Source organism: Dermacentor albipictus, chromosome 7, assembly GCF_038994185.2.
Source record: "Dermacentor albipictus isolate Rhodes 1998 colony chromosome 7, USDA_Dalb.pri_finalv2, whole genome shotgun sequence".
Lineage (NCBI taxonomy): Eukaryota > Metazoa > Arthropoda > Arachnida > Ixodida > Ixodidae > Dermacentor > Dermacentor albipictus.
Window position 1 is genome coordinate 113,654,987 of NC_091827.1, and position 21,812 is coordinate 113,676,798.

Here is a 21,812-nt window from a genome sequence, read left to right on the forward strand (position 1 = left end):
CTACGGGTGTGCCCTGTCGCTGGCGCCTTGTGCGAACGGGCTCGGGCGTGACATCGCCAGCCCGAGCGACATAGGCTTTCAGGTCTGCGACATGGGCACGACTTAGTTTCCCCGAAGGGGGACCCTTCAACAAGTACACGAGCGGAGAGCAAACTCTCTGCACTCGGTACGGACCAAGCCACTTAGGTGCCAGCGAGGCTGAGAACCCCTTACTAGCATCGCTAAGCGCGTGGTTCCGCTTCAGGACCAGATCACCCACCTTAAATGAAAGGTGGCGGTGCTTGCGATCGTACTGAGCCTTTTGCTGGGCTCTGGCCTTCGTCAAGCTCTGCCTTGCTCTGCTGAGAGCCTGACAAAGACGGTCCCGTAGCTTCGATGCGTAAGCAGAGCGGTCTGCCTGCGTCTTCTCATCCTCGTGCTGGCGGCGAATTATCCTGGTCATAGGATTCGCCAGCTCCCTTCCAAAATTGAGGAAGGCAGGAGAGAAACCAGTTGAACGATTTTCAGAGGTTCGGATGGCGAACGCGAGCTCGTTCAAGTGGTCAGCCCAATCCTTCTGGCGCTCGGCAAAGGCACAGAGCATAGGTTTGAGCGTTCTGTTCATTCGCTCTGTCAGATTGGACTGGGGATGGTAGGGCGAAGTAGTGCGGTGATCAATTCCAAAGGAACGGCACGTCGCACCAAACACCCGAGCGGTGAAATAGGACGCATTGTCCGTGATCAGCCTTTCCGGGTAGCCGAACCGATTGAACACTTCTAGGATCTTTCCTAGCACCGCCCGCGCTGTCACTTTCCGAAGAGGAAACAGTTCAACCCATTTCGAAAAATGATCAGCAACTACCAACAAGTAGCTATACCCCTGCTTACTCCTGGGGAAAGGCCCCATTAGATCGCAGGTGGCTATCTGCCACGGACGCACACTGTCAATTGGGTTCATCAATCCAGGTGGCTTGCCTCCTCGTGATTTCACCATTTGACAGACATGGCAGGAGCGGCAATAGCGGAGTATATCCCGCCTCATGCCCGGCCAGGTCACAGTTTGGCTCAGTTTTGCAAAAACTTTGGAACCACCCATATGACCGGCCAAGGGTTCGTCGTGAGAGAATCGCAACAGTGCGCCTCTCAGACTCTTGGGGATAACCACCTTAAAGGCGTCTACGGACTCATCATCGGTGGCTATGTACTTCAGCACGAGCCCATCATGATCCAGCAAATATGAATCCCCAGAGGCCACAGCGACACACGCTGGCTTCGCCTCCACCGCGCCCGCTGCAGTACAAGCAGCGTCTCGGCGCTCTGTCTCCCGGAGACCGTCGCTCAAAGCGCGACAAAACGGGTCATTTTGCTGGGCCGTCAGTAGCTCTTTCCGGCTGAATGCGATTCCAGTACCCACGCAGGCGGGCCTAGTCTCGTCCCCACTCAGGACTGCAGCCATCCCTACCGCCCGCGTCGGCGTCGTGGGTTCGCTTTCAAGAAGCTCCCCCTCTCGCCTACTTTGCGGCACGCTGCTTGCCTGGATAGCGGCACGGGTTTGCCCGTTTGCGGGCTCTCCCTTCTCACCGCTCGGCGGCTCGGCCACCGTTTCGCCCCTGATACTTGCTGGCGCAAAGGCGCCGCCATCGACTGTCGCACCTAGAGGAAGGCTCCCGGTGGACAATGGAGCACGAGATAGCGCGTCAGCTACCACGTTGGTGCTCCCCTTTCGATATTGCACTGACAAGTCATAATGCTGTATCAGGAGGGCCCAGCGCGCGAGCCGGCCCGCAGGCTCGCGGAGCCGCATCAACCAGCTTAGCGCACTGTGGTCTGTTTGCACGACAAATTTCGTCCCGTCAAGGTAGACATCGAACTTACGTAGTGCAAACACGATGGCGAGGCATTCCTTCTCGGTCACGGAATAATTCCTCTCCGAGGGTGTTAAGGAGCGGCTGGCAAAGGCCAGCGGTTGCAACACGCCATCAAATACCTGTAGGAGGACGGCTCCTAATCCCAAATCGCTCGCGTCAGTCTGGACAACGAACTCTCTGGTCAGGTCGGGGAGCCGGAGCTGCGCTGTCTCCGCAATGGCGCTAGACAGACGGCGAAACGCCTCTTGCTGCTCAGGTCCCCAATGCCACTCGACAGACTTTCCCAATAGCTTGGTCAAGGGTGCCTGCACTCGGGCACAGGACGGAATGAACGACCTGTAGTAGTTGGCCATTCCCAGAAAGCGGCGCAGGCCGCGTACGTCCTTTGGCACGGGGAAATCGAGTATGGCTCGAAGTTTCTCTCCGTCCGGCTCAATGGAGCCGCTGCCCAGCGTAAACCCGAGTAATTGAACTCGAGTTTGCGCGATTTGGGCTTTCGCCGGATTCAAAGTCATCCCGGCAGCCCACACCCTCTCGAGCACATCGGCAACATGGGTCAAGTGCTCTTCGAAGGTTCGTGAATAGATCACGATGTCGTCGAGGTAGCATAAGCAGTGTGACCACTTGGCTTCCCCGAGAACGCGGTCCATCAGCCTTTGAAAGGTCGCCGGACCATTACAGAGGCCAAAGGGCATACGAGTAAACTCGAACAACCCTCTGTGGCACGTGAACGCGGTCTTGCACCGGTCACGATCATCCATCCGGACCTGTAGGTAACCTTTGGAGGCATCTAGCGTAGTAAAGTACCTCGCACTGCCCAGGTTTCCTACAATGGAGCTAATCGTCGGGAGCGGGTAGGCATCCTTTCGAGTCACTCCGTTCAGACGGCGGTAGTCTACGCAAAGGCGCTGACTGCCATCTTTCTTAGGCACCAACACAATTGGAGACGCCCAGGCACTGGAAGAGCGTCGGATAATGTCCGTCGCTAGCATCTCATCCAGCAAACCGTCAATCACCTGCCTCTTGGCCAGACTGACAGGCCTAGGGTTGCACTTCAGTGGAAGCGCATCACCGGTTTCGATCTTGTGGCTCACTAGATCGGTACAGCCAGGTAGATCGGTGAATAGCTCATCGTATTGGCGTAATAGTGACGACAACCGAGCCTTCTGTGCACCACCCAAGTGAACCGCACTGGCGGCCAACGGGTGTAGTGCCTTAACGTGCCGTGCCGCTTTATGCCAATGGGGGCTAGGAGCAGGCGAGCGCACAGCGCAGGGGCTTGCCCCCGAACTTTGCGCGCGGCACGGTCCGAACGCCTCTTCTGCACGGGCAAGAGTCGGCGCCGGCGGGCTGATGAACGGCTTAAGCGAGGAAAAAGGTCCGTCGCGATAGCCACCATTAGCAATGTCCACTACGATCCCGGTTTTCAGGAGAAAGTCCCGTCCGAGAATCACAGGAACACTGAGCCCTGGGAGGTGAATGAAACGCGTGCGTCTCAGTCGTTCCCCCCATCTGACGGTCAGCCTTGCGGCGCCTGCCGAATGGGCCACGCCTTTCGCAAGGTTGAAAGTCGTTCGGCTGTCTCTCAAGCGCACTGCGTGCTTGCTCAAATGGGAGAAAGCCTCATCACCGAACAACGAGGCGCTAGCGCCCGTGTCCAGTAGCGCCGCAAATTCACGACCAGCAAGGGTGATCGGAATAAACGGCGCGTGCGCACCAGCATCACAGCTTGCCCGTTACGCACAGGGAGCTGACAAGGGTTCGGCCGATCGTGCGCTCACGAGCGACCGCGGTTTCCGTTTCCCTGCCTCGCCGGAGGCCTGTCAACGGTGCACTCCCTTGCCATGTGACCCCGCTGCGAACAGCGGAAACAGCGCATTCCAGCCCGATCTCGATCACGGGCTGGATCAGCTGCTCTCCTCCCGGGTTGGTGCGACGGAGTGCCGCGGGGCTCTCTGTTTTGAGGCTCCCCAGCGCGATAAGACGGATGACGTCCCTTTACGCGCGTTTCGAGCGACGGCGTAGTCAAAGCCACGCGCCTCTCATAGGAGAACGGGTCCAGAGCTCGTTCGCTCAGCTCCCAGTTGTTCGTCCCGCTTGTTGCTGCACAGGCAGCCTCAGCGGGGCGCCGGGGGGAAAAGAGCATGGCTCCTCCCCACGCACAGCGCGGCTCAAGGGCCTCGCTGACCGGCGGTGGCGGGCGGTACGCACGAGTGGAGAGAATGTCCCCCTGTATGCGCTTCGCCTCGGCGGCCAGTTCCTCTAAATCACGGAACCGACTGCCACGCAGGTAGGCCGAAAAAGTCGGATGTGCCTGCCGTATCACCCGGTTGACGCGTTCCTCGTTTGAGGCTTGGGGCTCAGCGATAGAGAACAACTCTTCCATCGCTCGCACATATTCCTGCAATGACTCATCCGGAGCCTGCGTGCGTCGCTCCAGCTCTCGCCGCATCCTACCATGGTAGTCTGCGGGTAGGAATTCGCGTAGGAAGGCCACGCGAAACTCCCCGAGGTTTGCTGCTCGGTGGCCGACAAGTCGATACCACCTGGCAGCCGCATCAGTCAGTGCTGCGGGAACGACGCGTCCCAGCACATCGTGTTCATCCAATCCCATGGCTCTTTGATAATGCGCCAGGTTTTCTATGAATTCTCGGGCACTCACCAGGTCGCCGTATCCACGGTATATCGGAATGGCCAACTTTACCGCTGGGCGAGTGAGCCTCGGCGTAGCGACAAGGGCTTTCACCGCCTCAGAGAGGGTTTGGATCATGCCTGCAGCGTTGCGCAGCAACGTGTCTGCTCCAGCTTCGCAGGAAACTGTTGGAGCGTTGCAGGTGCTCTCGAGCGACGGAGCTATGGCTCCCAACTCGATAAGCGGCGCGGAATCCAAGGGGGTTCCGTTCGCGCCGGCCCCGGAACAAATGTGGTTCCTAGGGGGACCGTCCCGTTGTCTTCCGTCGCTACCGAGAGCGGCGGAGTCGCTTAAGCCACGTTCGGCCAGCGTTGACAAACTGGGTCGTTGCTCCGATGCTGCGCCACTGGGCGCTGCACCATGCACTCCAAAGGGAGCCTGAGAAGCAGAATTGTTTGTGGAACGGCTGGGTGCCCCACAGGGGGTCGCAGCTGACCACGGTGCCTTCTCACTGCTCAGCGTGTTCGCAGCCAACGGGCAGAACTCGGAAATGGCTGAGGCCACTGTACCGATCTGCCCACCGTAAGCTCCGCAGGGAGCCGATGAAGGGCGAAGTGGCAACATACTGCCGCTAGCTCCACTGGGAACAGCTGTAGGCAGCGGTGCCGACACACACGGTTCGGGGAGCGCCAGGGCTCCGTTCCCGTACTGAGCTACGTCCACTCCAGTGGGAGCGGTATCATAGCGCCTCGCTGTCGTGCTCACCCCACTGGGGGCGGCAGTACGCGAGCGTGAGTTTATGCTCGGCTCGAGGGGGGACAAGGCCCCGGTCTCGCGCAAAGCAACGTCTGCTAACGTAATGAGGGGACAACGGCCGCTCTGGTTAGCAGACATGGTGCGGTCAGCCAGATCGCTCAGGCGTTAAGGCTTTCCGAATGAGTTGCCAGAAATGTGCAGGTACGCAAAATTCGTGAAGAGCAAGGCTCCGTTCACAAACGTGCTACGTCCGCTCCAGTGGGAGCGATAGCGTAGCACTACGCTGACTTTTCCACCCCAATGGGGGCTGCAGCGAGCGTACGCGAGGATTCTGCCAGCAAACGAACTTATGCGCCACTTTGTGATCTCTCTCACGTGGTGTTCCTATGGGAACAACCTAGACCACCACGCCTGCCGAGGATCCGAGCCCAAAGGGACTGATACGCTCAGCCGCGTGTGTTGCAGGCGACACTTCGTGGTCTCTCTCACGTGGTGTTCCTTAAGGGTCCACCTATAGACCACCACGCGCGCCGAGGATCCGATCCCGCAGGAACGATACGCTCAGCTGCGTGTTTTTCGTGTGCCCGAAGTGGACGCTCGTTCGGTACTTTGCAGAGAGTCGTCCGATAGCGAAAGGCGGCAAGGGGCCGCAGTGGCTAGCGGAACTGACACTACGAGTTAAATCGCAAAGGCGACTAACTCAACAATGTGCTGTAGCCAACGCTACAAGGTGGGGACGAACTGCTGTTAGCTCCGCAGGGAGCCGTTACAGGCAGTTGTACCAACACGCACAATTTGGGGGAAGCAAGGCTCCGTTCCCAAACGTGCTACGTCCGCTCCAGTGGGAGCGATAGCGTAGCACCACGCTGTCTTTTCAACCCTGATGTGGGCTGCAGCGAGCGTGCGCGAGAAGGATTCTGCCAGCAAACGAACTTATGCGCCACTTTGTGATCTCTCTCACGTGGTGTTCCTATGGGAACCACCTAGACCACCACGCCTGCCGAGGATCCGAGCCCAAAGGGACCGATACGCTCAGCCGCGTGTGTTGCAGGCGACACTTCGTGGTCTCTCTCACGTGGTGTTCCTTAAGGGTCCACCTATAGACCACCACGCGCGCCGAGGATCCGATCCCGCAGGAACGATACGCTCAGCTGCGTGTTTTTCGTGTGCCCGAAGTGGACGCTCGTTCGGTACTTTGCAGAGAGTCGTCCGATAGCGAAAGGCGGCAAGGGGCCGCAGTGGCTAGCGGAACTGACACTACGAGTTAAATCGCAAAGGCGACTAACTCAACAATGTGCTGTAGCCAACGCTACAAGGTGGGGACGAACTGCTGTTAGCTCCGCTGGGAGCCGTTACAGGCAGTTGTACCAACACGCACAATTTGGGGGAAGCAAGGCTCCGTTCCCAAACGTGCTACGTCCGCTCCAGTGGGAGCGATAGCGTAGCACCACGCTGTCTTTTCAACCCCGATGTGGGCTGCAGCGAGCGTGCGCGAGAAGGATTCTGCCAGCAAACGAACTTATGCGCCACTTTGTGATCTCTCTCACGTGGTGTTCCTATGGGAACCACCTAGACCACCACGCCTGCCGAGGATCCGAGCCCAAAGGGACCGATACGCTCAGCCGCGTGTGTTGCAGGCGACACTTCGTGGTCTCTCTCACGTGGTGTTCCTTAAGGGTCCACCTATAGACCACCACGCGCGCCGAGGATCCGATCCCGCAGGAACGATACGCTCAGCTGCGTGTTTTTCGTGTGCCCGAAGTGGACGCCCGTTCGGTACTTGGCAGAGGGTCGTCCGATAGCGGAAAGCAGCAAAGGGGCCGCAGTGGCTAGCGGAACTGACACGACAAGTCAAATCGCAAAGGCGACTAACTCAGCGATGTGCTGTAGCCAACGCTACAAGGTGGCGACGAACTGCTGTTAGCTCCGCAGGGAGCCGTTAGGGCAGTTGTACCAACATGCACAATTTGGGGGAAGCAAGGCTCCGTTCCCAAACGTGCTACGTCCGCTCCAGTGGGAGCGATAGCGTAGCACCACGCTGTCTTTTCAACCCCGATGTGGGCTGCAGCGAGCGTGCGCGAGAAGGATTCTGCCAGCAAACGAACTTATGCGCCACTTTGTGATCTCTCTCACGTGGTGTTCCTATGGGAACCACCTAGACCACCACGCCTGCCGAGGATCCGAGCCCAAAGGGACCGATACGCTCAGCCGCGTGTGTTACAGGCGACACTTCGTGGTCTCTCTCACGTGGTGTTCCTTAAGGGTCCACCTATAGACCACCACGCGCGCAGAGGATCCGATCCCGCAGGAACGATACGCTCAGCTGCGTGTGTTTCGTGTGCCCGAAGTGGACGCTCGTTCGGTACTTGGCAGAGGGTCGTCCGAAAGCGGAAAGCAGCAAAGGGCCACTCTTGCTACCAGACCTGACGCGGCGAGCCTGATCGTTAAAGCGTTCTGGCTCGGCTATCAAGCGGCCAAAGGCTTAATGAGCCCTTGGCCCCACGTTGGGCGCCACTTTGTGGTCTCCGCCTATATAGTGGTGCTCCGCCGGGAGTCACCTAGACCACCGCGCGGGTCCGAGGATCCGAGCCCCTCAGGGGGGGACGATCAGCTCAGCCGCGTGTGTAGCGTGTGCCCGAAGCGGACGCTCGTTCTGTCTCCTATGGGAGCGAAACAGAGCGCCGCAAGGAGAAGGCCCAGAGTACAAGGAAGGCGTTTATTGTACGACCACCTTGGCGTTTCGGATATCTGTATACACCCGTTTCGGCGCGGGGCTCATGAGCCGAAGCTCCCGCAAGTCAAGGGGTGACACTCAGCTATCTCAAAACGCGGTAGCACGCCGCTATACGGGAGGATGGCTCCCAACGACCGTGCTACCAGGGCAACGTTCTTTCAGCTCGGGGTAGCCTCCGAGGGCGACTCGGCGCAGTACGACCGCGCACGTCAAGTGAGCCGCGTCTCTTTGGCGTAGCCTTCAGAACAGGAGCAGCGAATAGGTACGCAACCGCCTCGGGTCGAGGACCTTCGGCGAGACCGGCCAACCAAAAGGGATGACCGGGAGAATGGGAAGTCAGTACGCACCGTTTCGCTGTCCGAGAGCTTCTCCCCGCGTTGCCGCTCCTCGGTCGACTTGAGTCGCCAGGAGAGAGAGGGAACGCGGGTTCCCGCCCAAACAGACCAATCGGGTGAGCCCGTGGACCGTTCGGGGGCGGACGGCAGCAAGTGTTTTACCGTGTGTTTTACGGTCCCGCTGCCGTTCGGCGCCCTCGGAGGAATGAGAGAGAGGGAAAGCGGTGGACCGCGCGCGCGAAGTTCGAAAGCGACCTCGCCGCGCTTGGCTCCTATGCCCAAAACGTGCTGCGCTATGGCGCTGCAACGAAATGGGCTACGCAGTCCCCACAAGCTCTAAGATCTTCAATATCCGCGGGATCGAATCCCGGCCACGGCGGCCGCATTTTGATGGGGGCGAAATGCGAAAACACCCGTGTGCTTAGATTTAGGTGCACGTTAAAGAACCCCAGGTGGTCAAAATTTCCGGAGTCCTCCACTACGGCGTGCCTCATAATCAGAAAGTGGTTTTGGCACGTAAAACCCCAAATATTATTATTATTATTATCTTCAATATCGGCACAATCGAAGCAAGCCCCAGCACGTTCCCCTCACAAAAGTTCATCGTACCTTGCTTGCAAAAAAAAAAAACAGTCAGGTGTCAACGAACTTTGGTTCGTTACAGTAAAAAAATATAAAAAGTTGCAGAAAGCACGGCAGGGCTCACACTAGCCACGAAGTTGGTTTTATTTTCTTTTACACCACCTGCTATTCGTCCAACTTGTTTGGACGTACCATTTCAGCGCGGCTAAAGATCCTCGCAAAAGGAAGTACAATAAAACTGTTGCAACGATCGAGATAAGAACAAAAAAGGTCATCTTGTTTTTCTTTTTCGCAAACAGAATGGGTTGCTTTCCAAGAGACATCTCCAGTTCATGGTCCACTGAGGTTTCTTTTAACGTAGCAGCGCGACCCGCATAACTGATTGCGTTAGTGAAGCATCATTTTTGTGTAAAGAATGGCCGCTTACCTGGGACACAGAACCAAGAAGACACGATGACGAGCGGTAAAATCCAGCTTCTGTCGTTTATGTTCCATGAGACTTATATTTACAGAACCTAGAGACAATCGCTTAACTTATTTTCTTTACATCATCAACCAACTCATATGCACCTTGAATTTTCAACCACCCTTAACAATGTTGGGTGGGCCTGCCTTGATTGAAATTCAGTAATAAGCAGTTTAGCGGCACTGCTGAAATAATCGCTAGCTTCCAAAAGTGCAATACATCACTATTTTGAAGCAGGAGATACAGTTGCGCACACTATATTCCCTTTATCGCTGTGAGAACGGCTACGGAAGACAAATACGCGCTCGTGAAACATCGCGGAATCATGTGCCGCCCCTTTCGAGCGTTTGCCAGCACCAACTCTCGCTATCTCTGTTATCTGTAGACAACAGCGCATACCTAGACGCCCTGAGCACGCAAAAAACCGTATGGTCGTACAACTACCTTGTCGTCCTGTATTCCGCATGCACAAATGGCGACCGGAGCAAGACAGGTTAGCTTTGTTCTTTTTTTTTCAAGAAAGGGCACTATATTTCATCCAAGAAGTTCAAATGAATGTTCATTGCAGCCTTAGCCGCCACACGGCAGTTGCACCTCAAAATATGAATTATTGAATTATACAAATAAAATATATGCAACACAAACAAATGTTTGCAGCTCTTCGTCTACTTCGGAGAAGCTGGATTTCACCTAGAGAGGTTTAGATGATAATTACGGCGTTTTATTTCCATTCTTATTGTAAGGCGACGGTCAAGAGGGATAAACGCCAACAGGACAAATAAGTTAAGAATCAAGGTTTTTATCGGGGAAACTTGAGCCCAGGAAGCAAACAAACACTGAACTGATGATGGCAGCAATTATCGATGAAGAACGCACTTCCCAAGTCTATCGCCAAATAAATGATTCGTTACCTCCCATTCCAAGGCAATCGCCGATACTCGCATAGATTCGAGAATGCGCAGAGCCGTGCTTCTCAAGTGTGACATATCTGTCAATCTGTCAATTTTCAAAGCGCGTTTCGGGGACGCCTTTGAGTGTTCTAATTGTCCCAATGTAATGCGTCATTAGACAACACGCAATTTTCTTTCTTCCCTTCTAATTTCAAGAGCCATTGAATGCGTGTAGTTCTCATCTGCAAAAAGGGATAACACTTGGATACCTGCTGCTTATTAGTGGAACACACTCTTTACCGTGAAAAGAGTACAAATACAACAGCATGTGTTGTCTCAACAGTAAAGTTTACGCTGATAAATTCGGTAGGATAATCCAAACCGAATTAGGAAGACCCTCCAAGCTTCAACAAGACAATCCCTCATCAGAACAGGAATTGGCCTCCCTGATTCAGTGCTCGGCCACTCCTTCCCAAATAACTCACTCAATTACCCAATGGCCCTCAGTCCCTAGTAGCTGCGGAGCATCTGATTAAGGCGGTAGTCAGACCTGTAACGCAGCAGAGGGTGCTAACAATCCCTGGACCCGGACAGGCCGCCAATGGAAAGTGACCCTTGGAACGTTTAACACCCGAACCCTCTCGAGTGAAGCTACACTCTGAGAAGAAAAGGAGGGACTGGGGTATTGACGTTATTCCTTTAGGGGAATAACTGATCTGCCATAACCATTCCTCCCTTTAGGGGGTAAGTGCGAGGGGATGAACAGTTACTCCTCATGCGGTTACTCCTTCGAGGACTAACAGTTGCGCTTTTCCGATGCTCTTCAAGGGAGTAACGGTCATTCTTCCCGATGCTCCGCAAAGGTGGAATGAAATAAATTAGGCATTTATACCCTGATAAAAAATTTCTGAGCTGAAAAAAAAAAGAAAAGAAGGCACCAGAAAGCAGGACTCGAACTCACTCTCACTCTCGCAAGTCAGGTACTCTAACCACTTCACCACGGCAGGCTTTTTTTCTTTGTTACCTTCATGACAACTCCCCGTAAACGCGTACAAAGTCGGTCACTTGGTGCAGAAAAATAATGTTACATCTTTTGGAGAGACTACATATTTAAAAGGCCCTCAAAGAGGATATCAGATGCCAAACTGTCAAGCTACTGAAACCGCTCTGGTGGTTCAGTCATGTGCTTCAGGCCATCACGCGTGTACCTAAGACTTTCACTTATGTGCTCCCTCGCAGACCTTCCATCTACGCGGACATTCCTTACATCCACACACTGCTCATACACAAAAGCACTATCAAGTCAGTCGGCACTCCCCCTATGTCTGCGCATCGTAAGAATTAAATAACGAAAGGACTTAACAGCAGTTCTTTCTTCAGAGTTTGTTTGAGAACATCCCACAAGAAAACGGAGTCATGACAATCCAAGATGTGCTCAATAGTTTCAGGTTTCTTACATATGATGCAGTTAACAGACCATGGAACAAAGAAGCCCTTGCTTTGTAGCCATGGCTTCACAAGTAGAGTTCCAGAATGCAATTCAAAAAAAGGTTTTCGCTGAAGATCTAACCGGCATTTTTTAACACTTTTCAGCACATTGCGTTCATGTCCTAAGTTATACATTGTGCTGTAAACAGGATACGGTAAGAAAACATCAACCAGATCACTATAACGCTTCTTACGCCTCACATAAGTCAAACGTTCATTCGAGAAATGAGCTTTCAGTAAAGAAAAGGACACAACAACTTCCGTCAGGAAGCCAATTGGTGTTCGAGTTTTTTCATTTGTTTGTGAGACCAGCCACTGAGGCAAGGAAGAACTTAATCTCACTTGAATAACAGTACGCAGAAATATATCGCTTTGGTCCCTTAAGAAAAAGAACTTACTAACAATCTTTTTCAAAAACAAATGTTCTAGCCCTAGTCCTCCATTCTTCACCGAATGAAACAATTTACACCGGCTAGTTCTTTGCCAAGTCAATCCCCGCAATACTCCCCGCAATCCCCGCAATACCGCAAGCACTCTGTGAAGTTTCTGCACCGAAATTCTTGCCATGCATAGCACTTGTAGTGCATAATACACCTTTGTAGCTAAAAACAAATTGCAAACACTAGGTCTTGAAAGCAACGAAAAATTATGCCCACCCCACTTTTCTGTCTGATCTCGAACTGTTTTTACTTCTTCGATCCAATACGCGGCAGTGTCGCGATAATTTTGTAATGGCACCCCAAGATATTTTCCAGGGGTAACGCTCCAGCTCATATTCCCGAAATACTCGGGTGCCTGTGGCCAGCTGCCGTGCCATAAACCGGTTGACAGAGGATCGATATTGAGACAAGGTTAAGCTTCCGAACGCAGGCGCGGCAATGTAAAAGCGACTCGGCAATTTGTGTATGCTATGGGGGGAGAGTCTAACGTTGAGTGTACTTGCAACCATGAGCGACTGCAAAAAGAAATCTGCCCGATTATTCTGAAAGGGATTTAAACTTAGGCCCTACGTGATGTATACGTGTAGCGAGCTCAAACGGGGCATTCAAGACGACAGAGACGGCAAATTTCTCTATCGCTTAGCGTGTCCCGTTTGAGCTACACGTCGGTTCAGTTAAGTTTGTAATCTGACGTAGTAGTTCTGGTGGATGTCTAATTTTCCCTTTATTCATTACTTCTCTCCACCTTGTGGGTTTCCGCAGAACTACTACGTCAAACTCTTGCCTTTGCTTTGTGTTGTCGACAAATTCGACTTCGCCCTGCCATCTGCTAGCCGCCTGGTTAGCTCAGATGGTAGAGCGGCTGCCCCGGAAAGGCGGTGGTCCCGGGTTCGAGTCCCGGACCAGGACGAATTTTTCTTCAACTATGAGGCCTTTCTTTCGAGGAATCCGTATGGGTTTCCTTTGTAGCAATTGCTACGATCGGGTGGATGTCTAATTTTCCCTTTATTCAAGTTTGTAATCTCCTTGGAACAGAAGGAACGGTACTATAGAACAAAAAAAATGTAGCATTCTATCAATGACTTGCGCATTTAATGTGAATCGTTCACTTATGGCGTGCGCACAAACGGCATGGCTCTTCACATTCCAGCTTTTAAATCTCATGCAATTTTCTCACGAAAAGCCAAAGTGCTGCTTTGCATGCATTTGAATCAGATACTGCACGAACTTCAAACTATTCACGACTTAGACAATACCCTTTTTGCCGTATCACTGCACGACACGGACGAAAACAGCTGAGTGCGTGGGCATTAACTGTAGCCATTCGTCTTCCAGTTGCTCTCTTTCTGAGCAGGAACTAAACAGTTACTATCCGAAAGTTTCACACGGCGCGCACATTCATGCAGTTAGTCCCTTGAGCGACGAAAGCGCCCTCTTTACGACTAACTGCCCTATATGCGCTATATATACGTGGTAGGTTATTCAGTGTGTTTTTGCGAGCACTAGGGCCTCAAAACATACACCAACCTATTTTATTATACATTATATTAGCTTAAATATGGGCACCGCGTGCGTCCGCAGGCCAGTGCGCTCTAGCTCACGCGCGAATACTCATCAAGGCAGATCGTTGGGCGAATTGGTTCGAATTCACCGTGGAAGGGAGCGCAACTTAACTGACACGTACGGGAGAAAAGAAGACGAGGGCATCACGGCCATGCTGCCGTAGCTTGCTGATTGCCCCCTGGACTCGGCGTGCTTTGGTCATGGCCGCCTTCGCAGCTGGAATCCACGTAAGCCAGTGGTCGATGGTGAGCCCGAGGTATTTGACTACCGGCTTCCATGGTAGTGCTTTGGCGTCAACCGTCGGCTGCCTGACGTGAAGACGGGCCGAGGCCAGCGGATGAATCAGGAGGGCCTCCGTCTTTGCGGCAGAAACGTTGAGCCCAATTCCTCCTAGGTAAAAGACCACCGCATCCAGGACCTCCCGCAGTGACCTCCTGATGGCCGGGATCGACCGCCTCGGTCCCCGCACCCATAGTGCCACATCGTCCGCATAAATGGAGCAGTGGGCAGGGAATCGGTGCCAGTGCCATGTTGAAGAGGAGGGGGCTGAGCACGGTGCACTGAGCACTGAGCCTTGTGGGGCACTTGCTGCGATATCCTTCAGTTAGCTCAGCTCCCTTCCAAACACGTACCCGGAAAGTCCTTTCCGTCAGGAATCCGACGACGAACCCCGGAGGCACCCGCTGATGCCGAGTACGTCCATGGCAGCCTTGATGACTGTGTGTGGGAGGCCATTAAAAGCACTCTCCACATCCAGTAGCAGCAGCATGGCCACGTCCCCGCAGCTCTTGGCATCCTTGAGGGTGGCAAGGACGTCCGCGATGGAGTCCGCCGTGCAGCGGTAGCACCTGAAGTCCGACTGTTGCTCTGGGAAGAACTGCAGCTGCGCTACAATCCACTCCAATCGCGCCAGGGGCACCCTCTCCAGCACCTTTCAGGCTGCAGAGATGAGGAAGACTGGCCTGTGCGAAGACAGTGCTGTGGCGGGCTTCCGTGGCTTCAGGATCGGCACTACCACTGCTGCTCGCCAACTCTCTCATATGTCGCCGGAGCTCCAGATGTCGTTGAAGCATTCCAGGAGGCGTTACTCACCGGCATCCTCCAGATTCCGCAGCATCTGGAATGTGATGCCATCATCTCCAGGCGTGCTCCGGCGCTTGGTCTTGCTGAGCGCTGCTTCCAGCTCGTGTATCCGGAAGGGCTCGCTACACAGCTCCTGGATCTGTGCAGCCACCCATCTTGGATGATGGCAGGAGGCAGGATATTGCATTGTAGCAGCTGGTGGTGGTGTGGCCAGAAGAGCAGGTATTCTGGCAACAAACCAGTTTACCAAGAACTCGGCCATGGCAGCAGCGCTGATTCCCTGGTGTACGGCAACTTACAGAACCTGGAGTGTGGCTTTTGGAACCATTAGCAGGCACTTCATCAGGCGCAACGTACGGGTGCCATCCTAGGTTCGGCTGATAGAAGAGCAGACGTACTCCCAGCTTTGTCGCCGGCGTCTCCATGCGTGGCGTCTGCAGACAGAATTCATATGGCAGTACTTAGCCCAAAGCTCCGATCGGGCAGTGTGCAGTGCCTGCCGCTCTGCTCAGCGCCATTCCGCAGGCAGGGTCAGATGCCTCAGATCGGGAACCGGCTGGCCCACCTATGCTGTCGGGGTGACAGTTGCGGTCCTGGCGCTATCGATCACCAGCTGGAAAAAGTCTGCTGGAGGTGTCCTGATGGCAGAGCCGTCTGAAGACCCGCCAGTCCACGATGCGGCACTCCCGACTACTAGGTGTCTTGCCTTGGAATGGAGAGAGCAGGAGAGGCAGGTGGTCAGACCCCCAGGCAGGCACGTACCCAGGGGGCGGGAGTCCTGGGGGGGGGGGGGCCGGGGGGGCCCGGGCCACCCCAAAATTAAGCCGCCTACTCTCCCCCCCCCCCCGCCAGCCATGCCGCCACTCCTCACACACATTCTTAAAGCGCCGCTAAATCAATCTGGAGGCTAGACAGCTATTCGGCGGTCAACACTGGGTTGCGGTTACAGTATTATAAGACGCGTTGGCGTGTCTTTCGTCGGACCAACGCGAGATTCGCCCGTCGACGTCGTTGGCTCTCTGCGCCGCTTAGCGCAGGAATTTTATTAGTTGGTACCACCGCAAGCAAAGCCGTAGGTGGCGTGTAAGCATGGCTGATGCATGCTGAAACGGCACTCCGTAGGCGACGAGGCGTCACAGGCTAATCCAACGCGAAAGACCAGCCATGCGCGGAAACTGCGCCGTCACCTCAACACCATCCAGTTACACCGCGTAGGAGCCTCAGCTGCGCTGAGGCTCCTGCCGAAGACTGCCGAAGCGGTCACTGTCGGTGCTCGTTAGTGTCATGATACAGCACTTCGCTTCACCGCTCCTAGATGGAAGCACCCTCCCTGTCAAGAATTCATATTTCACGCGTTCGCCGCCGACGTCACATCCGTTAGAGGAAGTTGATGGTGCACCCTGGAAGACCACCAGGAAGGGCTATTTAACCCCGCACGAGCGAGGCTCGAGGTCTTCCAACTTTGAGCCGGGACTACGGACAAACACGGGACTAGCCACGGTCCTACTACCAAGAAGCGACAAGACGCATTCCTGCAAATAACAAGCTTCTTTACCAAACTGCCAAAGGTAAGCGCTGACGCTCGGTTAAAACACGTTGGTGGACTAGTTGGTTTGAATCCATGATAGAGTGTGTAAGCGCGACTGAACGAGGACGTAGAAAGAAACAGATACACAGAGACAGCGCTGACGCTATCACGTCAGGCCATGTAGTCAGGCCATGTAACCTTATTTAGTGAGCCATAGGCACTGTAACTCAAAGAAAGGCTTTAAAGGATGTCTAGTTGCACTAAGAGGTACAATTTATATTGGGCTAGTTCGAAATGTTTTTTTTTTCTTACTATAGAAGCCACGCCCTGACTCGCCGCCAGCTTCTACTTCTAACGGAAACGTAGCAGCGACAGGTGGGGATGTCGAGACATCTCATCAGGCCGAAAAAGCAGCAAAAACGGCCATCCCAATTAGTGAATATGATATTGCACTCTACGTTAATCGCGCAGGCATACCTGGCGACATCAAAGATCGAGCATACTCCGAAGTCTGGATGCCGCCTTCCGGCTACGACTTTGAGGTGTCTGTGTCTAAGGACGGCAAGAGACGCAAGTTCCAGTCCCACTGGCTTCAGCGATATAAAAGGCTTGCATTTTCTGACGCTAACAATGGAGCATTTTGTACAACTTGCGTGTTTTTTTGCGCTGAAACAGAAGCTGGTAAAGGTGCCCACCAAACGTGTAAAAGCCTCGTGACCACCCCATTTAGAAAATGGAAACATGCCATTGAGACTTTCGAAAGCCATCCGCGGACAGATTACCACAAGAGGGCTACTATTGAAGCTCAAAGTTTCCTTGATGTGATGAGAGGTAAAGTGGACAGCGTCCTCATGCAGATCAACCAGCAAGCGAAGGATTTATTTGAGGACAGCCAGGTAAAAACTGCGCGCAATCGTCGAGACTATCGTGCTGTGCGGAAGACAAGACATCGCTCTCAGGAGCGACAAAGATGTAGGGTGTGTACTGAAGGCACTTGGCAGTGGGCATGGTGCTAGTGGATGAGAAGAAGACGACGAGGTGTGCTTGCTTCCCCGTTTCGAGATAGGACCGACCTGTTTTAAGCCTACCGCTGCGACTTAGAGCTAGTGCTGCTAGGCGGACACCACCCCCGTTGCATTTGGTGGAGGTGCTGGGTTTCTCTTCAACATCCTGGACCTCCGCAGTCGGACGCTGCTACCAGCTGTTACAATGGATGAACCGGGACCGTCCCAGGCTGCTGCTCCCGTGCCCCCGGCGATCATCTGCTCTGGTGTTATCCGCCAGCGCGATCCGGCTATATTCAGCGGCACAGACGATCACGACGTGGAAGTCTGGCTCGCCGAATATGACCGTGTAAGCGCCTATAATAAGTGGGACGACCGCGCCAAGCTCACAAATGTCATATTTTACTTGACTGACGTGGCCAACCTATGGTTCCGCAATCATGAAGCCCATTTTACCACCTGGTTGGCTTTCGAGGCGACTTTGGCTGAGGTCTTCGGCCGTCCCGCAGTTCGCCGTCTTCGCGCTGAGCAGCGCTTGCGTGGTCGAGCTCAACGCCAGAAAGGGACCTTCACCAGTTATATTGAAGACGTGCTCTTCGTCTGCAAGCGCGTCAACTCATCCATGGATGAAGCAGACAAGATCAAGCACGTCATGAAAGGCATCGATGAGCATTCCTTTCAGATGCTCGTCGCGAAGAGTCCCCACACTATTGCCGAGGTCATACAGCTTTGCCAGCAGTACGACGAGCTGCGCAAGCAACGTGCATCAACACGCGCTGCTCAGCAGGACACTGCGGATTTTTCCCCGTTGGCCTTCGGTCGCGACGCTGCCGACATCTCTGCCTTAATGCCGGAGATAAAGCAGTTCATCCGCCAGGAAGTCGGACGCCAACTCTCTCTGGCGAATAGCGCACCCGAGCCGTCGACAACCCTGGTTCCTGCGCTTCGTCACGTCATTCAGACGCAAGTTGCCGTGGCGCTGCCATCTGCCCCTCCTCCGCAGCCTGCAGCTGGACCGCTAACGTACGCTGACGTTGTCGCGCGGCCTTACACTCCTCCGGCTCCTGATTCCTACCAGGCCACCGGCACCTTCCATGTACCGCCGCCACCTTCGCGTCCGATAGTCGTTCCTTACTCGGCTGCTGGAGCCCCTGTCGTCAACCCGTGGCGAACACATGATAACCGGCCAATATGTTATTCATGCCATTTTCCGGGCCACGTAGCACGATTCTGCCGCCGTCGCAGCCCCCGTTTACCTGACAGTGGGGGTGCCTCAAGCTACAGGCCTGCTCGACTTCCGCGTCAGGACCACTCTAACCTTCCTCCGGACACCACTTACAGTCGCCTCCCCTTCGATTCACGCCGGTCGCCTTCCCCACGTCGCCGATCCATTTCCCCGATGTTTCGCCGACCCAGCCCAGCCCGAGAGGAAAACTAGCAGTCGCAGTTCCAGAGGCAAGAACTGCGTTTCCGTCGAACATTTCAAGGCCTCATTCTGCGCCGGCGAACGAAATTGAACTGTCCGTAGACGGCGTCACCGTACACGCACTTATCGACACCGGAGCCGCCGTTTCTATTATTAGTGAGAAACTCTGCCACAATTTGAACAAAGTGACCATTCCCCTTACCTCTCTTTCTCTGCGTACGGCAACCTCGCATCGCATTCAGCCTTCAGCGTCGTGCACAGCCCGGGTTGTCATTCAAAGCGTTCTGCATGTTATCGAATTTGTCGTCCTGCCTCGTTCCTCGCACGACGTTATTCTTGGTTGGAATTTCCTATCTGTGAATCAAGCTCTTATTGACTGCGCTCGTTGCGAACTTACGTTATCAGTGCCGTGTTTTGACCCTGACGACTATTATTCTCCTAAAGTTGTTGCCGCCTCTGACATCGATATTGCACCTTTCTCCGCCGCTCTGGTTCCTGTGTTATGTAGCTCTGCTGCGAACTCATCTGTCCTGATTACGCCGTCGACCACTTGCGCGCGCCGCCGGAACTTTCTGCTTCCGTTTGCTGTCGTCACTTTTTGCGAAGGTTCTGCTGCCCTTTACGTGTGCAATCCGTCCGCCAGCCCATCATCCCTACTCCGCGGCGAGTGCCTGGGTACAGCTGAAGCTTTCGATAGCATTCTCCCGGCCACCATGTTTGGTGATACGGCATCACTTCCGATTTGTGCCGTAACTCCTGCCGCCGCGACCGATGCCCCTGTAGACGTCTTCGCTCGTTCCGTCGACGCAGAACTCACACCTGCGCAGCACACCGAAATCATCAAGCTCCTCCAGCGTTTTCGTGCCTCATTTGACATTGGCCAACCATCCTTGGGCCGGGCGTCCGCAGTCGTTCACCGTATCGACACCAGCCAACAAACACCATTGCGCCAACGTCCTTATCGTGTGTCCGCCGCTGAACGCCGTGTCATCGACGAGCACGTTGACGACATGCTGGAGCGTGGCATCATCCGGCCCTCTAACAGTCCCTGGGCATCTCCGGTTGTCCTTGTTAAAAAGAAAGACGGCTCCATTCGGTTCTGCGTCGACTATCGCCGCCTTAACCGAATAACGCGCAAAGATGTATATCCTCTGCGCGCATCGACGATGCCTTGGACAGTCAGCAGGGAGCGGAATTCTTTTCCTCGCTGGATCTACGCTCCGGGTATTGGCAAGTGCCAATGGCAGAGGCCGATCGCCAAAAGACAGCCTTTGTAACTCCTGATGGGCTATATGAATTCACCGTCATGCCGTTCGGCCTCTGCAACGCGCCTGCCACTTTCGAGCGAATGATGGATAGCATTCTTCGAGGGCTGAAGTGGAAAACGTGCCTCTGTTATTTGGATGACATTGTGGTTTTTTCCACCGACTTTGCGACGCACCTCAGCCGCCTCGAGCAAGTCCTTGCGTGCCTCTCCACTGCAGGACTGCAACTAAATTTGAAGAAATGCCACTTCGGCGCTCGCACGCTTACTATTCTCGGTCATGTAGTTTCCAAAGACGGTATCCTCCCGGACCCCACGAAACTTAGCGCCGTAACCGAGTTCCCCAAACCAACCACCATGAAAGAGCTTCGCAGTTTCATCGGCTTGTGCTCATATTTCCGGCGCTTCATCCGTAACTTTGCCTCTATCATCGCCCCCTTGACGCAGCTTCTCACCGGCAGTTCTGACCTATCAGCCAGGTCCCCGGCCTGCGACGACGCATTCCAAGAACTGCGACGCGTTCTCACCTCTCCTCCAGTACTGCGACACTTCGATCCATCTGCACCAACTGAGATACATACGGACGCTAGCGGTGTCGGGCTCGGCGCTGTTCTTGCACAACGCAAGGATGGCTTCGAAGAGTACGTCGTCGCGTATGCCAGCCGCACCCTTACCAAAGCCGAGGCGAACTACTCGGTTACTGAAAAGGAATGTCTGGCCATCGTTTGGGCAATCGGAAAATTTCGTCCTTATGTGTACGGGCGTCCATTTGACATCGTGACCGACCATCATGCCCTATGCTAGTTATCTTCCTTAAAAGATCCAACTGGTCGGCTCGCCCGCTGGGCATTGCGCCTACAAGAGTACGACATCCGGGTTGTTTATCGCTCCGGCCGAAAACATTCAGACGCAGACGCTCTATCCCGGTCACCCCTGCCCTCCGGTCCTGTCCACTCGTCTATTTCCACACATGGAGCCTTCGCCCTCAACCTTACCGACATGCCATCAGAGCAGCGCAAGGACCCATGGATCTCTTCGCTTCTTGACTTCCTGTCTAGCCAGTCGCCAGCGCCAATTTCTCGGGCGCTCCGTCGTCAAGCAGCGCACTTCATCATTCGGGATAACCTGCTGTACCGCCGCAACTACAATTCGAGCGGTCGCCAGTGGTTGCTTGTTATACCCCGACACCTGCGCCCTGACATCTGCGCCACGTTCCACGACGATCCCCAATGCGGCCACGCTGGTGTCTTAAAGACATACTCTCGCATCCAGCTTCGGTACTACTGGCGCGGTATGTACCGCTTCGTTCGCCAGTACGTCCGGTCCTGCCTCATATGCCAACGACGCAAGACGCCGCCTCAACATGCCACCGGCCCCTTGCAACCTTTACCATGCCCCGCGCGCTCGTTCGATCGCGTCGGCATTTACCTATACGGTCCGCTTCCCAACACTCCAAGCGGCAACCGCTGGGTTATTGTCGCTATCGACCACCTCACGCGGTATGCCGAAACTTCAGCCCTAGCATCTGCCACAGCAAAAGACGTCGCCACTTTTCTCCTTCGAAACCTGATTTTACACCATGGAGCACCTAGAGAATTACTGAGCGACCGCGGTCGCGTTTTTCTCTCCGACGTCATTGCAGCATTGCTAAAGGAGTGTCGCATCATTCACCGCACCACCACGGCATATCATCCTCAAACTAATGGGATGACAGAGCGTTTCAACCGCACCCTTGGCGACATGTTGGCCATGTATGCTTCATCTGACCACTCGA

General features: G+C 54.4%; 1 protein-coding gene and 1 non-coding gene across 2 annotated transcripts in view; both read left to right on the forward strand.

Annotated features, from left to right (window-relative positions):
- Positions 1-21,812, forward strand: part of LOC135907286 (medium-chain acyl-CoA ligase ACSF2, mitochondrial-like) — a 145,332-nt gene that overhangs the window by 25,655 nt on the left and 97,865 nt on the right. The gene's annotated exons all lie outside the window — the stretch shown is intronic.
- Positions 13,006-13,080, forward strand: TRNAS-GGA (transfer RNA serine (anticodon GGA)). The gene has a single exon. It is a non-coding gene; the product is annotated as a tRNA-Ser (tRNA).